This window comes from Lutjanus erythropterus, chromosome 19, assembly GCF_056507025.1.
Source record: "Lutjanus erythropterus isolate fLutEry1 chromosome 19, fLutEry1.hap2, whole genome shotgun sequence".
Lineage (NCBI taxonomy): Eukaryota > Metazoa > Chordata > Actinopteri > Lutjaniformes > Lutjanidae > Lutjanus > Lutjanus erythropterus.
The window spans coordinates 4,764,478-4,791,671 of NC_139335.1; the positions used below are offsets into that span (position 1 = coordinate 4,764,478).

General features: G+C 40.5%; 1 protein-coding gene across 4 annotated transcripts in view; it reads right to left on the reverse strand.

The window, feature by feature from the left end:
• The window catches only part of LOC146309109 (RNA binding protein fox-1 homolog 3-like), a 520,112-nt gene extending 493,153 nt beyond the window's left edge, over positions 1–26,959 (reverse strand). The window contains exon 1 of one of the 4 annotated variants that reach the window (XM_084743796.1): positions 26,580–26,957. The gene's annotated coding sequence lies outside the window, so the exon portion shown is untranslated. Of the gene's footprint in view, positions 1–26,579 lie in introns of all 4 variants that reach the window. The other 3 variants (XM_084743798.1, XM_084743794.1, XM_084743797.1) reach the window with 3 other exon arrangements.
• Between the last annotated feature and the right edge of the window lie 235 nt (positions 26,960–27,194).

The window sequence follows — 27,194 nt, forward strand, 5'->3', positions numbered from 1 at the left end:
AGCAGAAAATCAGATCACAGTTGCTCACAAAACGATAGAAAAAGGCTAATGATTGCCTGACTGCTTTATCAAAACCACAACAGTCTGTTTTGCTGCCCCCAGGATTCTGCGACCTCTAGTATTAAACCACGTCTGCTGTTGCCATCAGGTGTCACACCCACAATAATCCTGCAACTGCATAGTAATGACAGAACTGGTTAAAGTTTATTAATATTTCCTGCCTCTCACAGATTTTACCCATCACTCCTCAGTAACCTGCCTCCTCGGCGCAGCTCTGAGAACATTTTAAATATCTAATTATCATTATGGATTCTCCATATTATGTTTGTGTGTTCACACTGATAAAGGCTAATAAAAATAACAATAATTATGTAAGAAAGTGAACATATCAAACAATAATAGACTAATTAGGTGTAAAGTGTCTGCTCAAAAAAATTTCTGGCCCTTGGACAAATGTAGTTGATGACCCTGCTCTCTGTAATTTTTGTGTTTGCCTGTGACTTGATCTCATGATTTAAAGCCTCGCAGTAATTTCTTTAGACTTTATTGGAGGGCATTTTTCTCTCCATGATTGGTTGAAAGGTAAAAGAAGAAATATGACTGTCACAGCCTCATTTGAAAGAAGAAGTCATTTTTATGTGTTTTGAAATAAATGACTTGACCTTTTGTGCTTTATAATCGTAATGAGTATATGCATCCAAAGCGGAGCGTGACCTGGATGGGTCTATAGCGCCGGATTTGGAAATGGCTGTTAGAGACTCCATCTGTGTCACCGCTAATGGCCAAGAGCTTACTTGAAATTGCCCATGTTGGTATTAGAGCTGAGGACGGGTCAGTGGCGGTGGTGTTGGAGTGGGTGTGGATGGCGGGGGGCAATTTGTAAATTTTGTCCCTCATCCATAATTCTTAACGGCTGCCCAGCATCCAATTAAAGTTTTTAGGCATCTTGGTTATGTATATGTGTTATTTACACCACATTTAAATATTCCAATATGGCAGGTTCTAATTACACGTAGAAACATATCATTAAAATGCTGCTGACATAACCGGTCTGATGAATCTTCATGAGGTGTCAACTTTGCAGCCTCGAGGTGTGTTTAGACCGAACGTGACTCAAAAATTAGAGTTGGCGCAAATGTGTACGGAGTCAATGGAAAGATGCAAAAAGGATGAAAACAGCTGAAGATTGCTGTAGGCGAGCTGACAGCTAAAATTTTCATCCCGAGCTGTCGAATAACTCCATTCTATGAACGTACTGAAGCAGCGAGGGGCGGGAGGAAGGCGAGAAGCTGGAGGAACGTGAGAGAGAAAGACAGGAGCAGTCGGGGTGTGTTGTAACGTCACCTCCAGTAGCTGGTTTGTGGCTAAAAAGAAATGACTCAACAGTCAAATATGTGCAAATTATACAAGGTTTTAACTGCATCATTTTTACTACATCAATGGAAAATAGTCGTTTCACTTGACTTAAAGAGATTGCCACAAACAGCTCACAACTGGTACATCTGAGTAATTATTTTTATTTATTTATGAATTGTTTTAGCACTTATATTGTATTAAAATATAACATTTTAGAACCTGAGCTTCTCTGTCCTTTGTTTTGGTAGCTGGTTCGACAGCGTGTGCATGTGAGCTGACTTTGAGGAGAGCGATATAACAGCAGTTTCTTTCCACGTCAAACTCAGAATTAAGGATTTATATCGGCCAACGCAGACCTGTTGCTTGTTGTAGTAATGTAAGGACTAAAAAGGATGGTTTCGATGAGTTTTATTATTTGAAGGAGGCAGAGACGGCCTTTTTAACAGTGTTTTATGATGATCTGCAAGGTAAAATAATTGTGTTTTTCGATGGAGTCTGTAGCTTTGTGCACGGCAATATAACGGCTGTTTCTGGATAAACAAAAAGGTTAATCTGTGTAGGGATCCTTTCCATAATGTCAACAATGAACAACAATCTGAGCCTGCCAGTGGCAAAACAAACACTTTTGAGTGGGTGTATTTGACGGGTGCAGATTTCACGGCTGCCAGCAGAGGCGTAGAGACGGAATATTTTCATATCTAACTCGATGAATTAAAGGTAAAGGTCAACTTCATTGTGATCATATAATCATGAAGAGGACAGTGATGCAGGGTTTATTCAGATCTTATCTTTGTTGGAAAGTGGGAAGATGAACCAAAATGGTTTTGGTGAGTTTAGATTTGGTGAATGAAGAGTGTAGAAGTAGAAGAGCGTGAGGTAAGGTTAATGTTACTGTCAGTTAGTTTTGTTTAAACCCTTATTCGCAAAACAGCAGTGATGTCATCTATGTTCTGACTGCATAAAAAAGTTAGATTTTATGTGTATGGTGGTGTGTTATTTATACTAACTTCCTAAAATTAGTTTTAAAAAACAATATATGGCCTTGATTATATTGCAATATATTGTATTGTAATCTGTAGTGTGAAACGTATTGTGTCACCAGATTTTTGCCAATAAACAACCCTAATATCAATATATGAGATGCCATTCTTTATGTAGAGTATAATATTCAATGTATAGAATAGAAAAATAAACACACATTTTTTTCTAAAAGTGGTTAACACTGTGATATAATGAAAGCAGGATATTTAGCAGGTTAACAATCAATAATATGAATAATATGTTAAACAAAATAATATGAGGGGACTTAAACTGTAAACTTTCACCAGTTTAAATAATTTTAAATAACTGTACATAAAAAAACACAAATAGAGAAATATATATTTTATTATACTATTAAACCTGAGTTCAGTAAAAAGATCAAATTTACCTAAAGCTAACAATAATATCAGTTGACCTTTATTTGACCTTCATTTCTGTCAAAACAAAGTATTTGCTGTTAAAAATGATTTGTCTGAGGCTTAAAAGTCTTCAGGCTTCAGGCTTTGTGTCTGTGCTGAAATTCTTCCCATTTTAAGAATAAATACATTACAGACACTAACTGGGTATAATAATGCCATAATATTATTCATTGAAAAATGTGACAACAGAAGCAAGGTATTTGATTGGATAAGACACTGATGGTAAAGGACACCAAGTGAAGTATTTTTATTCTGCCAAGAAAGCTCTTGAGAGGAAACATATTGACTCAACAGGAGACCTGAATCGTCTCTGCCAGACACTGCAGAGTTGTTATAAGAAAAGTCTCGCTTGGAAGACTAAACTCATAAGAACCGTTTCATAATTCCTTTCATAAACTCAACACTAAGCTAAAGGAGCTTTTTGTGCTCCATTGATCTTGTCGACAACAACAACACGATGCTATCTGGAGTTCTGAGGTAAGGTTAATGTTGTGAGGCGAGGACTCCCACCTGGTGGAGGACGGCGGCGGGAGCGCCCGTGTAAAAAAAAATACGAGTCTGGAAGAAGAACTGACTGCCTGCGCTGTCCTAACAAAGGCAGGGGTCAGCGCCATGGCTGCCACTGTCATCCCCCAGTGCACGAACCAAACAACATCAGCCGCTGTGTGGCAGGACTGCCAAGCCTGAACACACACATTCAGACAAATTTTACATTACACACCTGAACACACACTATCAAATCTTGCATGCAAACACTCTGCTTCTCTTTTCACAACAATCTGAATTCTGCTGTTGACTCTTAATGCATCCGTTGGGGTAATAACACTGAAATTACTTCTTCCACTGACTGTATTCAAGACACTGATTCAAATAAACACGCTTGATACTCAAGTGTGGATTATTTCTTCAGTTGAAAGTATTACCACTGAAAACTGTTCACAGTGAGGTCTGTGGATTAGTTTGTTTCTAGAAGGAGACGTCGTCCTTTTTATTTTCAAATGTCATTATTTCATGCTTTCCGCACAAAGGTAGGATAAAAGGTGCGCAGCCACAAAACTGATCCAAAGACTCCTGATACCTTCGACGTTTTTATTAGCCTACACTCTTAGAAATTAGGGTTCCGAAATGGTTCTTCCTGAAGGTTCTACCCAGAGCTATTTGCTTCCGAAGAACCCTTTGTTAATGGAAGAGTTCATCCAGAAAACCATTTATGAAAGAAAGAGTTCTTTGAGGATTGTTGACATCCTTGAAGGACTTTTTCATGACAGGTTTGTCAAAGGTTCTTTGTACCATAATATAAAAAGGTTCTCAGTAGAATCCCCTGAGTAGGTTCCTGAGAAAACCTTTGGAATACAAAGAGTTTCTCGGTAGAACCATCTGGATGGGTTCTAGATAAAGCCTGAGGAATATAATATAGTTCACAGTAGAACTTCCTGTGTGGGTTCTAGATAAAGCCTGAGGAATATAATATAGTTCACAGTAGAACTTCCTGTGTGGGTTCTAGATAAAGCATTTAGAATATTAAAGGTTTTTGGTAGAACTCCCTGAATGGGTTCTAGATAAACCTTTGGAATATCAACGGCTTCTTGTAGAACCCCCTGGATAGGTTTTAGATAAAACCTTTGGAATATTAAAGGGATTTGGGTAGAACCTCCTGGGTGGGTTCCGGATAGATCCTTTGGAAGCTAAAAGGTTCTTGTAGAACCCCCTGGGTGAGTTCTGGGTAAAACCTTTGTAATAAAAAAGGGTTCTCAGTAGAAACCCCCTGGATAGGTTCTAGATAATAATAATTTGGAGTGTGAAAAAGTTCTCAGAAGGAACTCCTGGATGGGTTTTGGAATATTAAAGGGTTCTTAGTCGAATCCTCTGGGTGGGTTCTAGATAAAACCTCTGGAATGAGAAAAGGATTCTCTGCAGAAACCACCAACAGGTTCTAGATAAATCCTATGGAATTAAAAAAAAAAGGTTTTCAGTAAAACCCTTGGAATACAAAGCGATTCTCAATAGAACTCCCAGGGTAGTTTTTGTTAGCACCCGGAAGACAAAAGGGTTCTTAATAGAACCACCAGAGAGGGTTCTGGGTAAAGCCATTACACCATAGAAAGGTTCTCTGTAGAACCTCTCATAAGAGGTTTTGTGGGAAACCTTTCTCAGATGGTTGTAGGAATGGTTGAGTTCTAGGTGGAAGCTTTTATAAAATATTTTAAGAGAAACCAAAAAAGTGTTCTCCTATGAGGACAAACAGAAGAACCCTTTATGTTTCTAGTAAGCAGCTTTATTTCTGAGAGTGTATAAGTTCCTCTGTCTTTGTATTGGGATAGTTGACCACACACACCATTTAACAGCCTCAGGCCCTCGATGTTTGCCTGATTCAATTAGATAATAGAAAAGTTCCGACCAGTCAGATCTATTAGGATCTCCTACGACATTAGACAAGTCATCATAAATGTAGAACCACAGACAAAGTGCTCGTTCATCCAGCGAAGCAAACCATCAAATTGAATCTAAAGTCCATCGCAGACCAACAGATGATGCTGTATAAACTGAGCCCGACGATCAGACTGAATTGCCATTTTGTTCCACTTCATTATTCAGCCTGACATTATGTTCGTGCAGGCTGTTTTCTGTGTGGGAGGGATTGTTATTCTGCCCTGACCAATCAGCAGTGTGTGATGCATCCGTCCTGTCAACGTCATTTATAGCAGACAAAGTAGCTGCAACAGTGGGGTGAAAGGAAATTTAACATTTTTAAGATCTCGGCCAGACAACAGATGGAGCAGCATCTATAATGCACAGTAGTGTGGTATGATAGAGTATAATATAGCTTAAGTGTTTTTTAATAGTCTCAAGATGCAGAGCAGTGTTATATTATTGTGACCAAGCTCCTGGGTTCACCTGACTGTATAAACTTATTAAGCAAAAAGTAAACAGGACGAAAAGGCCAATACTTCTACATTTAAACTGTTATTTATTTAGAACATTAGAAGCAACCAGACAGCTTCACAACAATATAATAGAACTATGATGACCCTCAGCTTCTGATGCTTTGAAAAACTCAACTTTTCATAAATTATGAGCTGGTTTCTCAAGATAGTCCACAGACTTTGTTGTGAGCAAACTCTTAAAAAATGTTCTGGCTCAATAAATAAATAAATAAATAAATAAATAAAATGAATGCAGTAAAAAAAAGACAAAAAAACCCACTAACCTTTAAAATTAAGTAACTACAACTTGAATTTAGTCCTAAATCAATTAATGCAGTAGTTTGAGTTTAAATTACAGAAGCTAATGTAATTATCAACATTATTAAGTCAACACAACTCATCAAAATAAGGATTGCAACTTAAAAGGTGTGTATCAATAGATAAATTAGAAATTTTACCTTTCTACCATACATTTAATTAAGTGGTAGTGATAGGCCAGTGTGGTTTCAGGGTGGAACTACTTTCTATGGTAGAATCTACCGGAACTACTTTCTTTTTGTGGCAGAATCAGAGTTATTCAAGAGAGGGCAGACATCTCCACTGCTGATATCTCAGAAACTCACACCAAACCTTATCTAGATTGATAAATAGCACTAAAGGTAAGAGGGAAAATATGTAGTTTTGATTTGGGGGGCTGAAGCATCCCTTTAAGATTCGATTCATAAAAAATACTAAGGATAAAAACTTACACACCTGTGATCTAAATTCAAGTATAAATCTGAGACATTGTGACAAATGAAGCCCCAGAAATATCTGCATTGCTGACCAACCAATTCTAAAACTGTATACTTCTGTCTGAAAGTAGCTGCACAGATTATATGTAAATAACCTTTTTGGACACTGCAGAATTCCATTCACCTCCATTGTATCGGGGTTGGGACAGAAATCTTCAGTGAAGAAAACCCTAATGATCTGCATGACTAGATACCACCAGGGATAAATGGGTAATTCAATCACGTGGCTTTAGAGTTGTTGTTTTGATAACAGGGATCCAACAGCATTATTCCATTATCAGCTCGAGCGTGAAGGGAAAAAGTTCATGCTATTAATTGCAACCCATTAGATGTTCTTACAGTTTGCAGTGTAAAAGAGAGCAAACACACCTGCTCCTCTAACAAGCCTTTCTGATAAGGTTGAAGCGTCTGTGTTTATGCAGTAGGAGAAATATTATGAATAATTGGGGAGTTGAGGCACTGAATTCCTCCAGCATTAATCGAGCCTCTGAAATCTCTGATATTAGCTTCGCATGAATCATTGTTAATTCCCATGAATCCATTACTGTTCCATGTGCAACTAAAAATAGAGTCCTGATAAATCAATGGGGACACTCAGGAGTGAAGACGGGGGTTGACGCCGCTTTCTTCTGAAGCTTCCTTTTTTTTTTCCTTTACAGCACAATGCCCTTGCCTCTCATCAATAATTATTCTCCATAATTCACTCATAGATTTCTGTGTTACAACCACTGGGGGAGGTACAACAGACCTTGAACAGCTTCAGTGCAGTCGCTCTAAAATGAATGCATGTTCGTCACATTTGGACTTCGTCAAGGCTCTTTGATATTTCACAAAACACAGCTTTTTTATTCTTTTTTTTACCGGCAGTATCCTTGACTTGAATATTTCTGTAATGACAGCGACCTTTTCTGTGTTTATGCTAACAATGACGGGAGGTTTTTGCCAATTTCCCTCTGCGTTGAAAGGAAGCATAATCCATTCGAAATGGTGTGGCGATCTTCTCTAGCGATTGCATTGGTCACAGCTCAGCAAGCGTGCCGCCTTGTGTGGAGACAGTGACCCCCCAGACCTGCCCTCTTCTCCACCGCACTGAGAGCCTTCGCAGACGATGAGCATTGCACGGCCTCGCTCATGCACGGGGTGCAAGGGCAGACAGGTTCATCTGCACACAATCACAACGGACGGCCGCATCCCATTCCAATTGCATTTCCGCTCACGAGAGGGGGGGGGGGGGTCCCACGGTGCATATTACTGTGGCTGAGGCAAATTTAGCTGAAATGGAAGGAGAGATGGAAAAGGCTCACCTCTTACACTAATCTGGGCAAACAACACCGCGCCGGCTCCCGATGAACAGCCCCTCCGAAAAATGGTTTCTAGACGACAGAGCCACCCTGCCTGTCTCTGACGGAAGACAGTGAATTAATTAAGATAATAAATTGCACATGTCATATTTGTAATCTTTTCAATCTTTACTTAATGAGCTGGAACACGTGCAAGGGTGTGTTTCTGAGTGAAAGTTGTCTTGGGTAAAGATGATACACCTAAAAAAAAAAAAAGAAATGCTCAATATTAAAAACTGAGTGATACTCGCTGCTGACTGATATTTAATATATGTCATGTATACATTCATGTTTTCCAGTCCTGTGTGGATTCACAGACAGGCATGAATGCAAATGAGGTGGAGAAGAAGGAACGAGAGCCAGAGACTCAGAAGTCTGCATATCTGATAGCAAAGCGCCCTGATTAGAATTTTGTCATGCCACAATTTACAAATTAAAATGAATTAGATCTTCCATGCCCTGACCTCCATTAAAAACACTTCATTGTTGATGGGCCATGATAGCATCTGCTATTGATTGGAGGAGCATCAGTATGGCCAATCCTGTCTCTTCACGAGGAGGTCATCTAAAGCAATTTAGGCATATTGAGAGATTGATCAGGGCTACGGAGCTGCCACTTGGGCCCACTCAAGGCAAAAAAAAAAAAAAAGTCTGAGGTGTGACGCAACCCGCTCCCTGCAGCTCTGTGGGGGGAGCATCTCAAATCTAAATGCTAATGGTTTCTTTAAGAGCCTGGCTGCCCTTTAACCACTACAGTCAGACGTGAAGGATGGCTCTCAGTGTTTCGACAGCTCCGTCTTGTTTTTTGGCCCCTCCCCAGTCTCCTCCAACACCGCCAACACCAAGACCCCATTCTCTGGTTTCGACATCGAATCCGAGGAAATTCACTGTGCACCGTCAACAGTGATGCAAGAGATTCTATTTGATACGTTGCCATCCTATGTGCTCGCTGACTGATGGTTAAGTCTTAGCTCCTCCTGGTTTAATACAGTTACTTGTGGACTCTACTTATTCTCTTGTGCTAAAAACTGATTCTAATACTTGTGCACGTGGCATTTTTGTATTTGTTTTGAGCATGCACTAATTCCAAATACCTAAAATATCAAAAAGCCCAGGTTAAAGGTGTGGTGAGGCAAAAAAAAAAACTGTAATAATCTTTCTGCTATTGTAATTCAAGTGGTCTGAAAGAAAAATATACTCCTGCACCTCGAAAGGCCCTCTCTAGAGCCAGTGTTTGTCTGTTCTAGGTTACTGTAGAAACATGGTGGTGCAACGTGGCGTCCTCTGCAGATGTAAAGGGTTCATTCTGAGGTAATGACAACACGATTCTTTTTTCAGGTGATTATACACTCATGAGAACATGAACATGATCTATTTCTGTCACCCTGAATCTTACACACTGGACCTTTAATTTCTACCTTTCCTTATTTTTTTGTTTGCTGACACTGAAGCCCCAAATGAAACAATTTCCATAAGTGACGCAGCTAATTGCTCACTAACATCCTGCATTCCTGGTTAGATATATTTAAGGGGAGTTTTATGACTACTGATGAATGTATCATTTACAAGATCATTAACGAAACTCTTAAACATTTGCAACATTTTATAGCCACTGAATATTGGCCCCATCCTGGAGATGGTTTGTTAACTGTAAGAAGACTGAAATGCTCCGGCTTCATTTGTCCAAAACCTTTACTGCAGGCTAACCGTGTTCAGATCTTTGGACGACTATAATTTAACTTCAAATACCATCATCAGTCACAAATGGAACATGTCAGACAGAATCTGTAAAGAATAGGAATCGAAATGATATGGTTACCTGTGCAAATTTGGTCTTCGAAGCATAGCTCAAAGGTTATACGCCTTTTATTGCACACTATTAAGGACATGCACGAGCAACAATAGCGATTGTTCAGCTACAATAACTATGTGGATTCAGCTATTTTTTTTGCAATTTGGTCCAATTTGGAAATATATGTATGGTGGTGAAAGATGTAAATTTTTTTTAAAATGACATTTTAAGAGAAGGAAAGGAGGACAAAATCCCTTTAACAGCAGACACGAGGTTTAACTGGAGCTCATGTGTTTTTGTACGTCACTTACACATTCTTTTCTTGTAGCTCAGTATACAAATTAGCAGCACACAAAAAACAACAATCATGATTGGTATTTGTTTTAGTAACATCTTGTGAACACCATATCATTGCAGGTAAGTCATCATTTTATTATCACTGTAAACTTGAAATGATGAAATTGTACTCAGTATTAAGTCTGCATGATATAGTATAAAAGTTATATTGTGATTATTTTGACTGAAAGTACCATATGTGATAGGATTAGTGGGAATGATCATTTTTTTCATCACAATTTTACTGGAAAAACTAGTAAGTTGGGGTGTGTACCAAACAAACATGTTTCCTTTCATCTATAGAGCAATATTTAAAGACCAGAGCATCTCTGCTGCACTACAGTACTTCATTATAAATACTGTTTTATCATTATTCCTTTTTCAAAAAAAATGTGATTTGGTTCTGCAACTAGGATATTGCACTTTGCCCTACTGTGATTAACTATGAGTAAAATTACAGACTTGAAAAAATACTCATAAAAGTACAAGTACCCCCCTGCAGCCTTCGTCACGCTGCAGATGTAACTGGCAGTGATATATTTAGTGTGCACTTTGTCATAGTATTGCTACTTTACTTTTGCACCCCTAGTGGTCAGAGGAGGATAATACTAACTCATGACATACTTTTGTGTGTCAAGAGGGACCTTGAAAATCTGACATATGAACCTACAGTTTACACAAAATTGTCGATTTGCAGAGATTAACTCATTTGTCAACTGTCTTTCTCTTCTAACCTCTATCTTAACCGCCATTATACTTCTGCTTTACCTGCTGGATGTACATCAAAGGCACACTGTGCTACTGTATCATATGTCTATTGTGCCTGAATTCACAACATTGTGGGCTTCACCATGGTAACAGAGATCAGAAGGCAAAGGTCACGCAAAGCGTTGGTAGAGGTGTCGCTCGGCAAGGGCAGGGTGGGGGCGGAAAAACCTCCACATGGGCCTTTTTCCATACACTGAGCACGCTCATCATCTCCTGTCCTCCAGCAGCTCCCTGCAAGGTTAGTGAGAGTCAATAAGCCTTCCGCAAAGGTTAAGGAGACCTATAAGAAAGATATTATGCAAACAGTGATCTCTCTGGATCGAGCAGAACCACAAATAGAGTGGCATAACCGTCTTTGTTCATTTTCCATCTGAAAGTGAATCACAGAAAGCTGCTCCGTTTTCCTGCATGACTGGCTTATGAATTCAATATGAGCCATCTATACACTTCGACAGAGTACTTTGTGAATACAAAAACTGAAAGACAGCATATCAGATGGCATCAGGCGGCCTCTCACCGAGAACAATCGTTATTTGTTAATCCCTCTTCAAGGAAATTTGGATAATTTTTATCTGGATTTTAAAATGCGGAGAGCTGATGGATTCCTTAATCAATAACCGCTGACACACCGACGAATCGAGCAGGTTCTGACAGTCCTGGCTTCAAAACTCACTTCGAGGACTTTAAACCTGCAGTGGAGAACTTTTGTCTCCCACTTCTGGAACTGAGAGTAATTACAGAAACACTGTTGATGTATACTGATGACATACGCCTCGTGGGTCAGCTCACCCCACGTGCCCTGGAAAGTCCCAGGCTCATGTTCTAAAATATTTACAAAAATATAGAAAAAATTCCACAAATACTAAGGTTCTGACTGAAATTACCCAGTACCAAATAGCGTCAAAATTTCTCTAGTCAAGCAATACCTGCAATGAAACCTTTTTGTACCACAGATCCAAAAAAATGTACCATTTTGCTTTGCTTTTGCTGGTAGCCAATCACCACAAGTGTTCTTCAATTTAATGCAACATGTGATTGTCCAGCTACCACAGCAGCTCTAGCTAGTAAGTACATATATTCTGAGGTGGTGAAGTCGAGCACTATTTGTAGCTGAGTAGCAGTTAAGAGTACTAAGATGCCACTAAAACTAAAGAAAAGGTATCAAATTAAATTCTTGTTATCTGTATCACTTTAATGGTACTGGTTTCTATTGTTCTCTATTGGCAGTGAGCTCCTAATGCAACCCAGACTCCTAATGTTTTAGCAAGAGGCTTCAACTTCAACTCGAAGCAAAAAACTACCCAACATCACTCACATTTTATTTTTCCCATTGTCCAATTGGATTATTAATTGGGAGACAAGCCTTGTGTGGTGGTGAGAACAAAGTTTACAATCATGGAGGACAAACTAGCGGTGGCTGTTGCAGGACATCTGAAGCTATGTGATTTTACCAGCCGTGACTTGAACAGAAAACAGGAGCCCGGAGACAAATGCAGTACTTGAGATTTTGGGTGAGTTGTTTTCATTCACTTAAACTGAACTAATACAGTTCACGGTTTGTGTTAAGCTAACGTTTGCTCACTGGGCACGTTGCCTGTAATTTCTCCTCTGTCTGAGGGCTTCACATGGATCTCTGTTCACCCTCAATCAGAGCCTCACGTTTGCGCCTCATGTTTTGCAACCTGCCAGACATGCTCTGTACAATTGAGGCCTGAATCTAGTATCTACTGTACATGGACTACTTCATATATTTTATACGAATACCAGAAAAATCCAGTACTCCAGCTTTTATTTACCAAGCATGAAGAGATCATCTTAACTTCTCACATGTAAAGAACAATGACAACCTGGTTATTTATACATACAGAGAGGAGGACAAATAGGACAGCGTCCTCCAACTGAGATTTACCGTCCTGTAAATGTCAGAGGATTAATTACCACATTTTAAGACTTTAAGTCATTGCAAAGATGATGATGATGATTATAAACACCGCTCAGGGAAAACCTCAAAACCAGCAGGAGTCATTCACGCCAAACCCAGACTGACAAAAACTCCATCAACCTTTCGTCCCCCGATCTCAAGTTAAGCTACAATAAAGAATCACAATCGATGTTCTCACTTCAAAACTCACTCAGCCTCAGTATTCAGCCCGTGAAGGGTGATTGATCAGCAAAAGTGGTTTAAATAAAGAGGGCCACAAGGTGTACAAGGTCTGAGCCGTAACGACAATATCAGCACCGTACGCATCGTAGAATGACGTTTGATATTTTCTGTCTTTCTCTGCTCCGTTTCTGTCAACACCACCAGCTCTGATTGGCTTGCTTATGTGCTGAATTAATTTCTGTCCATTACAGGATGCTGTTCCCTTAAGGGGACAGAAGAGGCTCAAAGAAAGTGTCACAGATTTGACTGAGGGAGGAAAAATTCTGTCCATGTTGCTTGTTTAGAATTAGACCCCCAGAGCCTCATTATGGAAACTTCCTGAGTCTGAAATCTTATCTTATCTCAGTTTAGGATGACATTTAGGAGTTTTGCTGTTGCAGAAACATGTTTCCTAAATGCATGAGGAGAAAAACCTGTCTTAACGTACGATGGGAATTTAGCTAATAGTGAAGTGTCCTCACAGATGAATTTCCTAAATCTAAATTAGGATAGCATAGCAGGTTCAACTATAAGGATTGAAAGCTGGATAAAATGTCATGTCAGGAAAGTAAATCTAGCAGCTCACTTGCCCAACCATGCAAACTATAAAAGATAACTAAAATATTAAATTAAGTAAGTAAGTGAAAGTAAAATCAATTAATCTTTTAAGTCATGTTTCATGCAAAAACTGACAGACAAAAGAAGACATTTAAAGACAACACTTTGGACTTTGAAAAACTGTGATGCGCATATTTGCAGCCCCAGATCAAACAAGTAATTAACAATAAACACTTATCTTTAATCATTCTTAACTGATAACCACTAATACATAAAAAAAATTTCTATAGGGGCATAAAAAGAGTAAAATTTGAACTGGGGGAAGTAGATTTCGGACACATTACCACTGGAGCCTGTCCTACAGTCAAAATAACTGTGGAGAGCTGCAACTAATGATTATTTATCATTTATCATTTATCAATCTAACTGTCGATTATTTTCTAGATTCCCTGATTAGTTGTTTGGTCTGTAAATTGTTAGAAAATGACGATAAATGTTGATCAGAGTTTCCCAAAACCAAAACACCCTCAACCAAAAGATATTCAGTTCACTGTCACAAAGGAGAAAAGAAACCAGAAAATATTCACATTTAGGAAGCTGTAATCAGAGAATTTTGCTTTCTTTTTTCCCGTAAACCATTTAATTGATTATCAAAATAGTTAATTTAATAATCAAATAACCATTTTATCTCCAGGTACGTTGATCATATTGGTGGGGTTTCCTGTTCTCCATCAACTTGATTAATCCCTCTGACTCAACATATTTTCATGCCCAAGCTAGGTAGCAAGTGACAAATGAAGTGAGGCAGCCGTTGTCATCGAAACAGGCAGTCTCGATACTGATTAAAGCACAGATTAAAGTTAGGATTTCTTAAACTAGATAGATAAGAGGTCTGTGATAGGGCAGGACACAGGCATGGATTTAGGAATTGATGCAAAAGATATGGTTTCTCTCATCTTTCTCTCATATTTTGTTGACTTTTGAGGCCCCTGGGGACAAAAGCGGTAGCATTTCCATCGCGATAACCACATAATATGACATCCAAAGTAAAACTTTTAACCAGCTCACTGTAACTTTGTCTGGGAAGATGTAAACACAGGCTGGTTTAATGTGATTTCACAGAGAATCCAGCAGGCATTAAGAACGACTGTAAAGAAACAGCCAGTCTTCTTGTAGGATATGTAGGGCATGTAAAGGCATCAGTATTAAATTGAGACTCTTACATAACCAGATAAAAACTCCTTATAGTAACTTTAAAATATGACAAGCAATCATACTTTTTTTCTTCAATGAGGCTTATTCCCACCTTTATTGGCTGGTGCCTCTTTCAGCTGTCATTCCGTCAGATTTATTTCATGATCCCTCAGGTTCTCCCGACCTTCAGGTTGGGAGCCACTGTCCCGGAACACACCATGTCCCTTTTAACCACATAAAAACACACAACATGCAAATGTCAATTCGCTGAAAATAGACAAATTATGCGTACAATTGGATTTAATGACTTCAAATGTCAGCTGTACAGAGCATAGCTCAGTAATTCTATGAAATCTCCAACAAGCACGTGGAATACAAAGATCTCTCACAGTTTTTGCACAGATTACACATGTACTTCAGCTGCCGAGACACTGGAGGTAATCCAGGGAAACTTTGTGAGTGGAAAAGCTTTTTTGGTCTCCATATCTCTGTGATGGAATTATGTGTACCGAAATTAGAGTGCAAATTTGAATCAAACCTCTAAGCGAGATCTGTGGGTTCTTGGCAGTGAAGGGGGAACACAACAGGATTCTCGCACATATGCCATGCACATCCGCGAGAAGCTCTGCAGGCTGCCAACACCAAAGTGTTCATCACTCTCCACCCACTCCTTTTCATAATACAGAACAGGAAAAAAAAAATCCCCGCAGCGTCGGAGTGAGACCGACCAATCGGTGTCGAGGATCAAAAAGCAGACGTTCAAGGAGAATGAAATGCCCCCATTGATTGGCCGCACCGCTTTAGTCCCCCCTGCACAGTCCTCCAATCGATAACTGAGAGATAAGCAGCCGTCAGCCACTGATATTGGTGATATATAACCGCCGCGGCTGCACGGCGACTGATGACTTCTTGTCGTCTTGGTCAAGATTCACTGGAGCAACTCAGGCCAGTACACCAAGGGCACACTCTGAGAAATGAGGGTTCCACAAGGGTTCTTCATAAAGGAATGAGGTTCTACCCAGAACCATGTCCTCCTGAAGAACACTTTTTTGAAGAAAGGGGCTGTCGAGGGTTCTTTGTGCCATAATATAAAAGGGTTCTCAGTAGACCCCCCTGGGGTGGGTTCTTGATAAAACCCTCGGAATATTTAATGGTACTCTGTAGAACCCACTGAATATGTTGTAGGTAAAACCCTTGGAATATAAAAGGGTTCTTGGAGGAATCCCCAGTTGAGTTCCAGATAAAGGCATTGGAATATAAGAAGGTTACCGGTAGAACCCCCATGGTGGATTCTCGATAAAAGCCTTGGAATATAAATGTGTTCTCGGAAGAACTTCCTAGTTGGGTTCTAGATGAAGCTATTGGAATATAAAAAGGTTCCCAGCAGAACCCCCCCCCCCCCCACGAGTTCCAGATAAAATCCTTGGATTATAGAAGGATTCTCAGTAGGACCATCTGAATGTGTTCTAGACATTACTCTTGAATGCGGAACCGTTCTGAATAGAACCCCCAGAGTGGGTTCTGGGTGGAACCATTACACAGTCGAAGGGTTCTCTGGGGTTCTGGGTGAAAGCTGTTACAGTTGGTTGCAGATACAACCCTTAATGTTGGGTTTTAGACAGGACTCTCTGAAAGGGTGCCGAGTGGAACCTTTATGAAAGGTTCTAGCAGGAACACGAAAGCGTTCTACTGTGGGGGTAAGCAGAAGAACCCTTTACGGTTTAATTTAGCATCTTTGTTTCTAAGAGTGCAGATCCAGATCAGCCAACACCTCCACCCAGATCCCAGTCATCAAAAAGCAGCAGCTGTTAAACCAAACTGGCCTTTATTCATGTTAATTATCTCCTACATAATATGACCTCTCCTCTTTTGATTGGGTGACACCCGACCTGTGCACCGGCTAATCAGCCGGGGTTAAAGCTGTGCAAGGTGAGAGTAAAACACAACGCAGGCAACAAGGATGAATTACCTGAAAAGGAACCACTGTTATCGCTCTGTTTGTTTTTCAAAAGACAATGAAATAAATAAATGAAAAAAAAAAAGGTTCAGAGAAAATGAAATGATGGCGTGGCGGTGTTTTGTGAAATTGTGCTGTCAAACGTTTCTCCTTTCTAATTTCCTGGAGCGCAGATGATGGAGCATGTGTGCTGACAGCTGAATCTGATAAAAAAAAAAAAGGAAAAAAGACTTCTCCTCTTTTTCCACCTCACGAGCATTTTTAAGCAACATTTATAAATATAATAATAAAACAATTAGTCTGTGGCAAATGACAATTGACAGATACGATGTCCTTGTGTGCTCTGTAAATTTTTTACTACGGTCATTTATTAAAGTGTCAGCGCTGACAGGAGCAGACATAAATACAAAACACTGTGATTGAGGCACAAAAGAAACTAACTCAGTCTATAGGAACATGTTATTTAAATGCTGCTTACTTACACTTATACAGGTGCGCTCTTGGGAACAAAGGTTCTCACTGGAACCATTTAGCATTCATAAGCTTGTCCCCATAGGAGAACCCTTCTTGTCTCCTGGTAGAATGTTTTACAAACAGTTTTAGAGGGTTCTATCCAGAGCCTGAAACAAAGGGTTATAACTCTAACCAGCCGTGAAACTGTGAGAGGTTCTACAGAGAACCCTGCTATGGTGTAAGTAGTTCTGCCTCGAACCCTCTCTTGGAGTTGTATCCAGAACCTCCCCACCTTCTAAGGGTGCTAACGAGAACCCACCCAGGAGTTCTCCCAAGAATCTGTTTATATCACAAGGCTATTGTAGAACTCACCAATGTTATTCTATCAAGAACCCTTTTATATTCTAACGATTTTATCAAAAACCCACCCAAAGGTTATCTAGAACCTACCCAGGGCAATCTACTGAGAACGCTTTTATATTTCAATGATGTCATCCAGAACCCACCCACGTTGTTCTACCAAGAACCTGATTACATACGAAGACTTCATAGAACCCACTCAGGTTGTTCTATCGAGAACCATTTATATTTCAACATTATCATCTAGAACACACCTATGTTATTCAATCAAAAACCCTTTTATATTCAAAGGGTTTCATCTAGAACCCACTCAGGAGGTTCTACCGGGAACCTTTTTTATATTCCAATATCATCTAGAACCCACACAATTTGTTCTATTGAGAATCCTTTTATATTCCAAGCATTTTATCTAGAACCCACCCAGGTTGTTCTGTCAAGAACCCATTTATATTCCAACGATATCATCCAGAACCCACCCAGGTTGTTTTATCGAGAACCCATTTATGTTTCAAGGGTATCATCTAGAACCCTGTCCTGAACCCTTTTATATTCCAAAGGTTTGATCTAGAACCCACCCAGGACGTTCCTCCTAGAACCCTTTTATTATCCTAAAGATTTCATGCAGAAACCACCCAGAGGAAGCTTATATCAACATATTTCATAAGGGTTTCACCTATAACCCTCTTGTTGTCTAAGGGTTCTATGAAGAACCATATTGTGTTCTCTAGATTCTAAACCGTCATCATCCATCATTTTGACAGTCTATGTTACAGTTATTGTTTAAATTGAGAGAACACATTTTAACACCCTTGCTTTCAACAATCACAGAAGAACTCATTATTCAAAAAAGGGTTCTTTAGAGGCAAATGCTTCTGTGTAGAACCTCAGCCCTTCAGAGGGAACCCTTTTGAAACACATTTCTAAGGGTGAGTAATCTTCTAAAGATATTCAAATCGACTTGTAGCCCAGAAATCTATTACATTTCTTATGATGTATTGACTTTTTAATAAGTGTGGAAGCTGCTGTTCTGTTTAGAAACTCACAAAAGGTCTCAGAGCAAGCAATCCTCTGTGTGTGTCTGTGTGTGTCTGTGTGTGTCTGTGTGTGTCTGTGTGTTTGATGGGACCGTCCCAGCACAACTGTCACTTCGCTCCCCTGTTACAGGTGCTCCACACAGGGGAGCTGGCAGCTCTGACGGACGCCTCCTCCTAGGGATTTATGGGAAATGACAGCTCCCGCTAAATAAAGCCGAAGTGGCCGGGGAAGGGAAGACAACGGAAGTTCCAAACCACGAGCGCACAGGGCTGACACCAGCTGAAATTTATTTCCTCCGCTCTGCCTGGCAATTTAGTTGGAAATGTGCTATTCATACTTTTAGGCCTGGAGAGTGAGAGAGAGACAGAAAGAGAGAGAGACCCGCCCTTAATCTACTTCCTCTGTTTGGGGTAATGGTCTACGGGCTTTTTCTGCCAGCGAAAATCACATTTCTTACATGGCTGACTCTTGATGAATTATTTCACATTTCACTTACTTACCTTTTTAAAAGTTAATCTACATCAATAACGTTAAAGGAAATTTTCACAGCTACAAATGAACAGTTCCCCTTATTCAAACTCGAAAGGTGTGGAGCGTTCGGCTGCTTAAAAAGTCCATTTCAAACTTCATCATTTAACCGTTCGACAGCATATCTGAATGCACACGGGCCGGGCCGCCGCTCTGATTTTCTACGTATTTAAATATGGACCATCTTTAATTGAGCAGAAACTGCTGTGGAGAACAGTGCTGAACTAATACTGAGGCTGAAATATCATTACGCTGATGGAAGCCGGGCTCTCTGACTTTTATTGGCAGCTCCCGAGCTAAATGTGTGGTTCAATTCAGAGGCGGCCATAGCTGCAGAGGCAAAGTAATCGACTTTGGGACAAAATGGTGTGGAAAATGACGTGTAGGCCCTTGCCTAAAGCCAACCTGGTGCGGGCAGAAATCTATCAGTCAGGTGCACAGCAACATTGGCATTTTCACAAATGTGATTTAGTCGACGATACTGGAGAGCTGATGTGCTGGACCAGTGCGTCTGCTGAAAGAAAACTACTATTTCAAGCCATGCAATCTGCTGCTCCTGCTGCTGAAAATGTCTGTGCATTTGGTTCAGTTTGAACTCTGTCGTGTTCAGATAAAACAATGTTTTACATATGAAACCCTGCAGCGTATCACAGCATATTTAGGTCAAAGTAACCTGAACCTTGTGCGCATTTGACTCTGAATTTTAAATCTCTAACCCCATTCAAGTCGTTTCTTTCTCCGCCTGTAGAAAATCATCCCTTTGTTTTGAGATGAACACAAGATCCACTGCTGTTCCACACTACTGTGCAGAGTATTTTTGGCTCAGTGCTGCCAAAGTTTGGACACAGCCATTTATAATTCTCTCACAAGGAAAGCAGCTTGCTTCTTTTCCCAAACAGACTCCATGGGATACAGACTGGTCCATGCTGTCATGTGGTCTGCTCGCAGAATCACATTATTTTTTAAGCAGCTCAAGCTTTAGCGAGCACCAAAACGGCCTCGACCAGCAAACCGAACATTAATCATCACAATAAGGCACAATTAAACAGCAATTATGTAAAAGACCTTTTTGCTTTGGGAGTGTCTCAACTCTTACATCAGCTTCTAAACCTCACATTCAGAGTGTGTCTCTCCCAGCAGTGAGCCTGGAGGAGCAACAGTCACACCCACACACTTGTGCACACACACAAATACACTTGCAGAGCCACAGAGCAGATCAAGTGTGCCTGGAGAGCTCTATAGAGAGGCCAGTTTTCCTCATTAGACCGCGTGTGCACCACTCTCCAAAAAACCCCTCACTCTAATCACTGTCACCAGACCTCGGCTGAAAAACAGATAATTAATGTTGGGCCCTGCCTCAATCGGCTTCCATGCTAAACAGCTCCGCGTACATATGTGTGCGCATGTGTGTGGGTGTCTGCGTGTTCGTCTATTTGGAGTCTGTCGATGTAGGAGGCCCCCCGGGGACCGCGGATGCTCAAGCCATCCACAACAACGATTTCTCTCAAGCTCGCATAAGCTCTCAGAAGAACAATTGCACAGCAGATAATGAAGAAATTTACAGAGGAAATATCCCACCGTACCACAAAAGCTGTCTGCCGCTCCCGCTTTGTGGCGTCTCCGGCTTTAGTCGCTGGGTTTTGCAACGTCTCGTCCCCTTTTGCTCTGGGACTGCCCTTTTATTTCTCCTTCACCCATTTATTAAATAGAATGGGCTCCTTAATCGTGTGCTTTGCAGAGCAGATTTATTTATGTTCCTTTTTTCCTTCCTAAAGGCAGTTATTAATATCATAAATATTTGATGATACTTTGCATGACCCTGCAGAGAATGACACAAAGAGGTAATGAAGGTTAACGCTGGGGGTACAGACTGATTAAATAGCGACTGAGTGGCAAAAGCCCACCCACGGCCGCCATAAACTTTATAATGAAATGGACTAAATAAACACTTGGTTTACAATTTAGGTATAGGACAACTTTAACAAGGTAATTTGCGCATTTCCACACATATTCACGCTCCTCCCAGTGATGTCTAACCATGACATCTAACCACCATACCTCCACCCTAAAACAGAGCTTGATCGATACACCGATCAATCGATATAGCGACCTGATATCGGCCTGATATGAAGCTCCCCAGAAGGTGTAAATACTGACAAGCTGCTTCTTGTTTTACAACCTGCCCCTGATTGACTTACATATTAAAATATTCAGCAATTGGCCAAAATGAAAAATTCTGTGTTGAAATTTAGTGAAATGTGGGGTAGCTTCTTTAAATTTATCAAAGGTGGGGATCATCGAGGATTATATGACAATTTTGGTTGTGACGTTGCAGGACGTTTGTGAGGAAAAAGTACTGATACTGGACAGTATTGATAATTATTCAGCTATTCGTAATTATTCTTTATTATCTCACTATTCTTCTCTACAATTCACTGACAATTTAAATATTTCATTATTATATATTTAATTATATTTAATATTTGCAACTTTCTTAGTACCTTTGCATCAACATATCATCACAAAATCGGTGCACAATCCCCATAGAAAATGTCTGTTTTTTATTCCAGCTCTCATCAAACTATTTTGATCATCAATTAATTGTTAAAGTAACTCTTCATGCAAAATGGCCTCTAAAATATGGAGATGTTTCGCTTTCTTCATTTATTATCTTTTAAACATCTTTGAGGTTTAGACTGACAAACCCAAGACATTTAAAGAAATCACTTTAGAAAGAAACTTTTTACTATTTTCTGACATTTTATTGATGTTGCATCTCTAGATTAGACATGACAATTAACTTTAGTCTTTGTTATCAGTTAACTGCCGATAAATAAAACAATTTGTACAGGGGCAAGACTATACTATTAAAAAAAAACTACCCCTGCTATACTTCCTCAAACAGGTCTTTATTTACCTCAACTGCAGAAGTCTTAAGCTGAAAGAGACATGTACTACAGGCATTTATTTCTGATTCATAAGTTTAGTTCATCATATTGTTGCAGGCAGCACGAAATTAGCAACAGGAAGCAGCTCTTAGCAACGTTAACCCCAGTGCCAATCAGCACAGGGTACAAGTGCTCTAAACACGTTAGCTGTCATTAATAAATCTGACAGCCACCTCACTAATGGTTAAAACTATGAACCAACGCAAAACAACAATCAGGCTACCAACATAAACCAACATATTCTGAAAAGACACATTACAAACACTAAAAAAACTGGGCATGATGGGAAATGTAGGCTATCACTACAGTAAGAAGTGTTGCCTCGTTTGAACCTACTCCTATTAACACTTCTAACTCCTATTACACTGTCAATACAAAACTTCCTGTATCCTTTTCAAATTAAAAGCCCTCTTGTGTTTCACTGGACAGCATAAGTTTGTTCTGAGGTGGTGAGAAACTTAACAGTCATTTAATCTGATTATAATGGAATGAATACATTTCATATACGTTTATTTTGCAATCACTGATCTGGATAATCATCAGATATTACTGGTGATAGTATTTATTGCAACTAAACTGATTAATCGATTAATTGAATGGTCAATTTGCCAAAACAACACCTGAAACTATTTTAATGAAACATGATAAAACTGCACTGGTTCCTGCTATTCAAATGTGAATTTATTTAGATTTTCCCAGTCTAATATGACAGCAGAAATGATGCGACATTTAAGATGTAACCATTTGTTTACATGTTAAAGACCAAATGATTGATTGATTTATCGTACAAACAAATAAATAAATCAGTACGTCAACCTGCTGTTATTTGCAGCCCATTTGTCATATGAACTGACGCTGCATCCTTTAAGAAACGGTGTTGAGTTCATAAATGGGATTTTTCAATGTTTCTAGCAGCACAAACAGAATTCCATTTCCCTCCATTGTATTGTCCTGGTGGCAGAAACGTTAAAGACACGTATCTCAAACTTGAGACAAATAAAACCCAAACTATCTGCATGGATAGATAGCACTACGGGTAAATGACAAAAATGTGCTGTGAGCTGACCCTCAAAACATGTTGGAAGTGTAGAAGCTACTTTGTGAGATGAAACTAGTGTTTTTGTTGATATGCATATCTTTCAAAACCTTGCAATTGGAGTCATATGGTAATCCTCCTGTATTTTGTCAGCAGCACTTTGCCCTGCAATTACCATCTTTCTCACAAAGGGTTTTTGAGGAGAGGCTATCCTTCCCAGGCTCACTCAACAAATCAATTCTGCTTTTTGGCTCTCCACCAACAGAAAAAAAAAAAAAAAAAAGTACCTTCAATATTTGCTACACATGTCCTTCATCATTGAATTGTGGTATTCATGAGTGTTTGAATAGGCTGTGTATGCCATTGTCTACGAATAACCAGCAAGAGTAAACAGCCCCACAAAGTACCAATTACGGCATCAACTTTTCCACAAGTAGCACTGCATTTCTGTCAAGACTGGAAAACATATGATGGGATTTCAATTGTAATCAGCATCGTTTAAATGGTAACTAGTTGGCAAATTAGTAAATTCCGTCACTCATTTATTCAAGATGTGCAATTACTGGCTTCCAATACCCCAAAGTCAGGTGGAGATTTTCTGAGAATAAATGAAAAACACCCAGGAGGAGCTCAAACCGTCTCTTCCAGTAGACATAATTTAATAAGCAAAGTAGCTGAATATTTAAAGAGCTCCGGCATACAACATTTATTGACTCTCCAAATGTGTCTTTCTTTATACATTCAGATGTGGCCGAATACCTCAACAGAATGATTTGAGGCTGACATGTATAATTTGACCTTGTCAGAAGCTGAACTCCTTCCCCCCGCATTTCCTTGTGCACGCCGTGTAATTGAGCCTTCAGGGAGAGTGGAGAGACTATCTGGCCCTCGCCTTGTAAGGATCTCTATTGATGATCAGGACTGGTTACCAACCATCTAATCAATAAGTGCAGATACACGAGCAGATAGTAATAAATATGGGATGACGGTAACTTATCTGGCCTTCACAAACGCTTTAATAACTGCGAGGATCACAGACTTACATTAACAGCACCTCTGGGGTAAACGCTCCGCGGAGAAAGATATATGTAATTAAATATGTTTCCGAGCATAAAAGGCTATTAACTTGCCTTGAATATATTCCTCAACAATGAAACACACAACGTGGAGGAGATAAATTTAAATTGACGGTCAGTGACCAAGTCAGAAGCAGACAGGCTTTTCCGCATTTAAATTACAGGAATTTCCAATGAAAGCCACAGGCAAGTCCAAAAATGAAAGTTGCGTTAATCGAGAGAGTTTAAATTACTTTTTGTGATGTGGCTTTTGTAATTTTCCTGTGCCACGGATACCACAGCTTTGATGGTGGTTATAGGCGATGCGGCATGGTCAGAGGAGTTTCTTATGTAGGACACTAAGTCGGTTTGCCTTTTAACTCTAACTAATCAGTCTTTTCCAATAATCCTTGCATGGGAAAAAGAGGGGCAACCACAGAGCAGGGAAGGATAGATAATTGTCTTGTTTACCTTGATTTAACGTTGTGTGTCTGTGTGTGTGTGTGTGTGTGTGTGTGTGTGTGTGTGCGTGTGCGTGCGTGTGCGTTGAACCACAAGGGTTCTGTAAATTTGCCAAGGCCAGGCCGAGGAGGAAGTGAGTCTCAGGCTTTTCATTCACTTTTGCTGACACATGGGCGACCGGGGGCTTGTCGGGGGCCTCGAGAGCCACTGATGTGTCACTTCACATTTCTTACAGTCAAAATCGATCCCGCATATAGATTCAGCAACGCGGAAAACATAAAATATTAGGGCTGCGGCTAATGATTACTTTCACTGTCGATCAATCTGTTGATTATTTTCTTGATCAATCAAATACTTGAAAAATAAATCCGAACATGTGGATCACATGCATCACATTCCGATTGGACCAATTCTTTTCTGTATGGATTATTTTCACTGTTGATCATTTCCTGTGTTAATCAGTTAGTTGTTTGGTCTATAAAATGTCAGAAAACTGTAAAAAATGTCGGTCAGTGTTTCCCAAAGACCAAGATGTCGTCCACAAAATGTCTTCTTTTGTCCACAACCCAACGATATTCAGTTTACTGACAGAGAGGAGGAAAGAAACCAAAAAAATTTCACATTTGAGAAGCTGAAGTCCAGAGTAGCTTTTATCTATTTGCATCACCTATAGCAGCTAAATGTGCCAGAAAATCAAAGAAATAAAAAGGACATGAAATACAACTAAAATGAGGAGTAATGTAAATTCAGTTTGAAGCATAAACAGGTGCTGTGGAGCATGTGATCCATGTTAAACCTCATCATAAAAATGCAAATACTGTAGTTCTCACTCTAGGAGTTTACAGTCCGACAAGAAATCTAATATACTAGGGGATGTTTAACATATATATCTTTTCATTTTCCACATTTGCTCATCAGATTGTCAGTGCAAAGTGAGGCGCTGCACAATATCCTCGGCCTCACAAATGTAATATAACCTGGATTGCAACGGGCCAGTGTGATGCAGCTGTGGCATTAGGGCCAATGGGAGCTCTTTAAATGAGAGAGTGGCGGTAAACACCACGTCTACTTTCTCCCCTCGCCGGCATTACTAGCGGAGCTGATGACAAGTGCCGAGCAGCCCTCTAGTGCCTTTAATACAGCGAGAGCATTCTCCAGGGGAAATGCAATCTGTGTCCTCTGTACGGATCCACTGTCTGCACTTCCCCGCATGTGAGCCGCTATCATATTATACTCCCCGCTCTCGAAATGGGAGAAGGAAATAGGAAATCGCCTCGGCCAGAGATGAACCAGGAACATAATCAAAAAATAGTGTGGCGCAAACGGTGCAGATCAGCCCGGCATGCAGACCTCCCCTGGCTGAGCGCTAAACAATAAGCAGTGGGGATTGCTCGGGATTCTTGTGCCGTTGAGAAGAAAGTACGCCCCCTTTTTTCACCCCGCAGGCATCTATTGGCTTATAGCAGCTTATACGTTTAAGATGGGAGATAAGAACAGGGACGCTTGTCCTCATGTGGTGATCCAGCATGACTATATTGCCAATAAAAACAGCAGAAGTGCACAGACAAAAGAAGCTCACAACATGAGGCGCAGTGTGTGGAACATTATTCAGTTGACCTTGCATATTGCTGGGGTGATTTTTCATCTGAGCCAAACAAAGAAACATCAAAATGCACTGTTGACTTTTGGCAAAAAGCACAGAAGTGAATCCATTAAAGTGGGGGAAAATGTCACACACGTATTGCAAAGTCTGGAAAACACTTTTGCTGGGTTGTTTTTGTTTGCATTCTGTGTGCACTGCAATAAACACATCACAAAGCTCAATGCAAACAGCAGACATAAAGGAACACAGTGCACATGTTGGACAGAAACACAATCAAACTGCCTGAAAGAGACAAAGACACTTGAGCAATGGATTGATGGTGAGTACGCAGAGTCAAGTCACTGTGTGTTTGAAGTAAATGTGCCGGACACGTGTGTGTGTGTTTGTGTGTGTGTGTGTGTGAGAGAGAGAGACGAGGTGTGTGTGTGTGTGACAGCGTTAAGCCTGAGTGAGAGGTGAAAGGACTGCTGTACTCACAGTTGTGCTCTTGTTTCCCTGTGGTCTGTCGGCGTGTCAGAGTTTCATCCTCTCAGCGTCTCTCCCTGGGCTGGGCTTCCTCTTCCTCTTCTGACCAAAAGGTGTGAGAAGGAGGAGGAGGAGGAGGAGGAGGCGGAGGGGATGCACGGATTGAACGCAAAGGAATGAAAACCAGAGTGAGAGAGAGAGAGAGAGAGAAAGAAGAAGAGGAGGAGGAGGGAGTGTGAGTGAGGGAGAGAGAGAGCGTCGTGGATGGAGGGAGGGCGAGCGGTGGCCTGCGATTGGCCTGTCAGTCCGGGAGAGGGAGCGTCGGTCTCGGTGGTGTCAGGGTGGCGGGCTGCCTGCACCCCAGTCGGTCGGCCGGCGTCTCCGATTTGAACGCCTCAAGAGCCGGTCGCGCGGATTCCTATGGCGCACACACGCTCCTGGCTGGCTCACGACTCACACACTCTGCATCCACATCACACAGAGAGGGAGAGACGGAGGGAGAGATGGAGGGAGGAGGAGGAGGAGGAGGAGGAGGGATGGATGATAGAGTGAGGCAGACAGATTCAGAGGGCCGATGACAGCTTCAAGCTGAAGCTTCTCCTTGGCTCCTCATCAATGACAGGTACT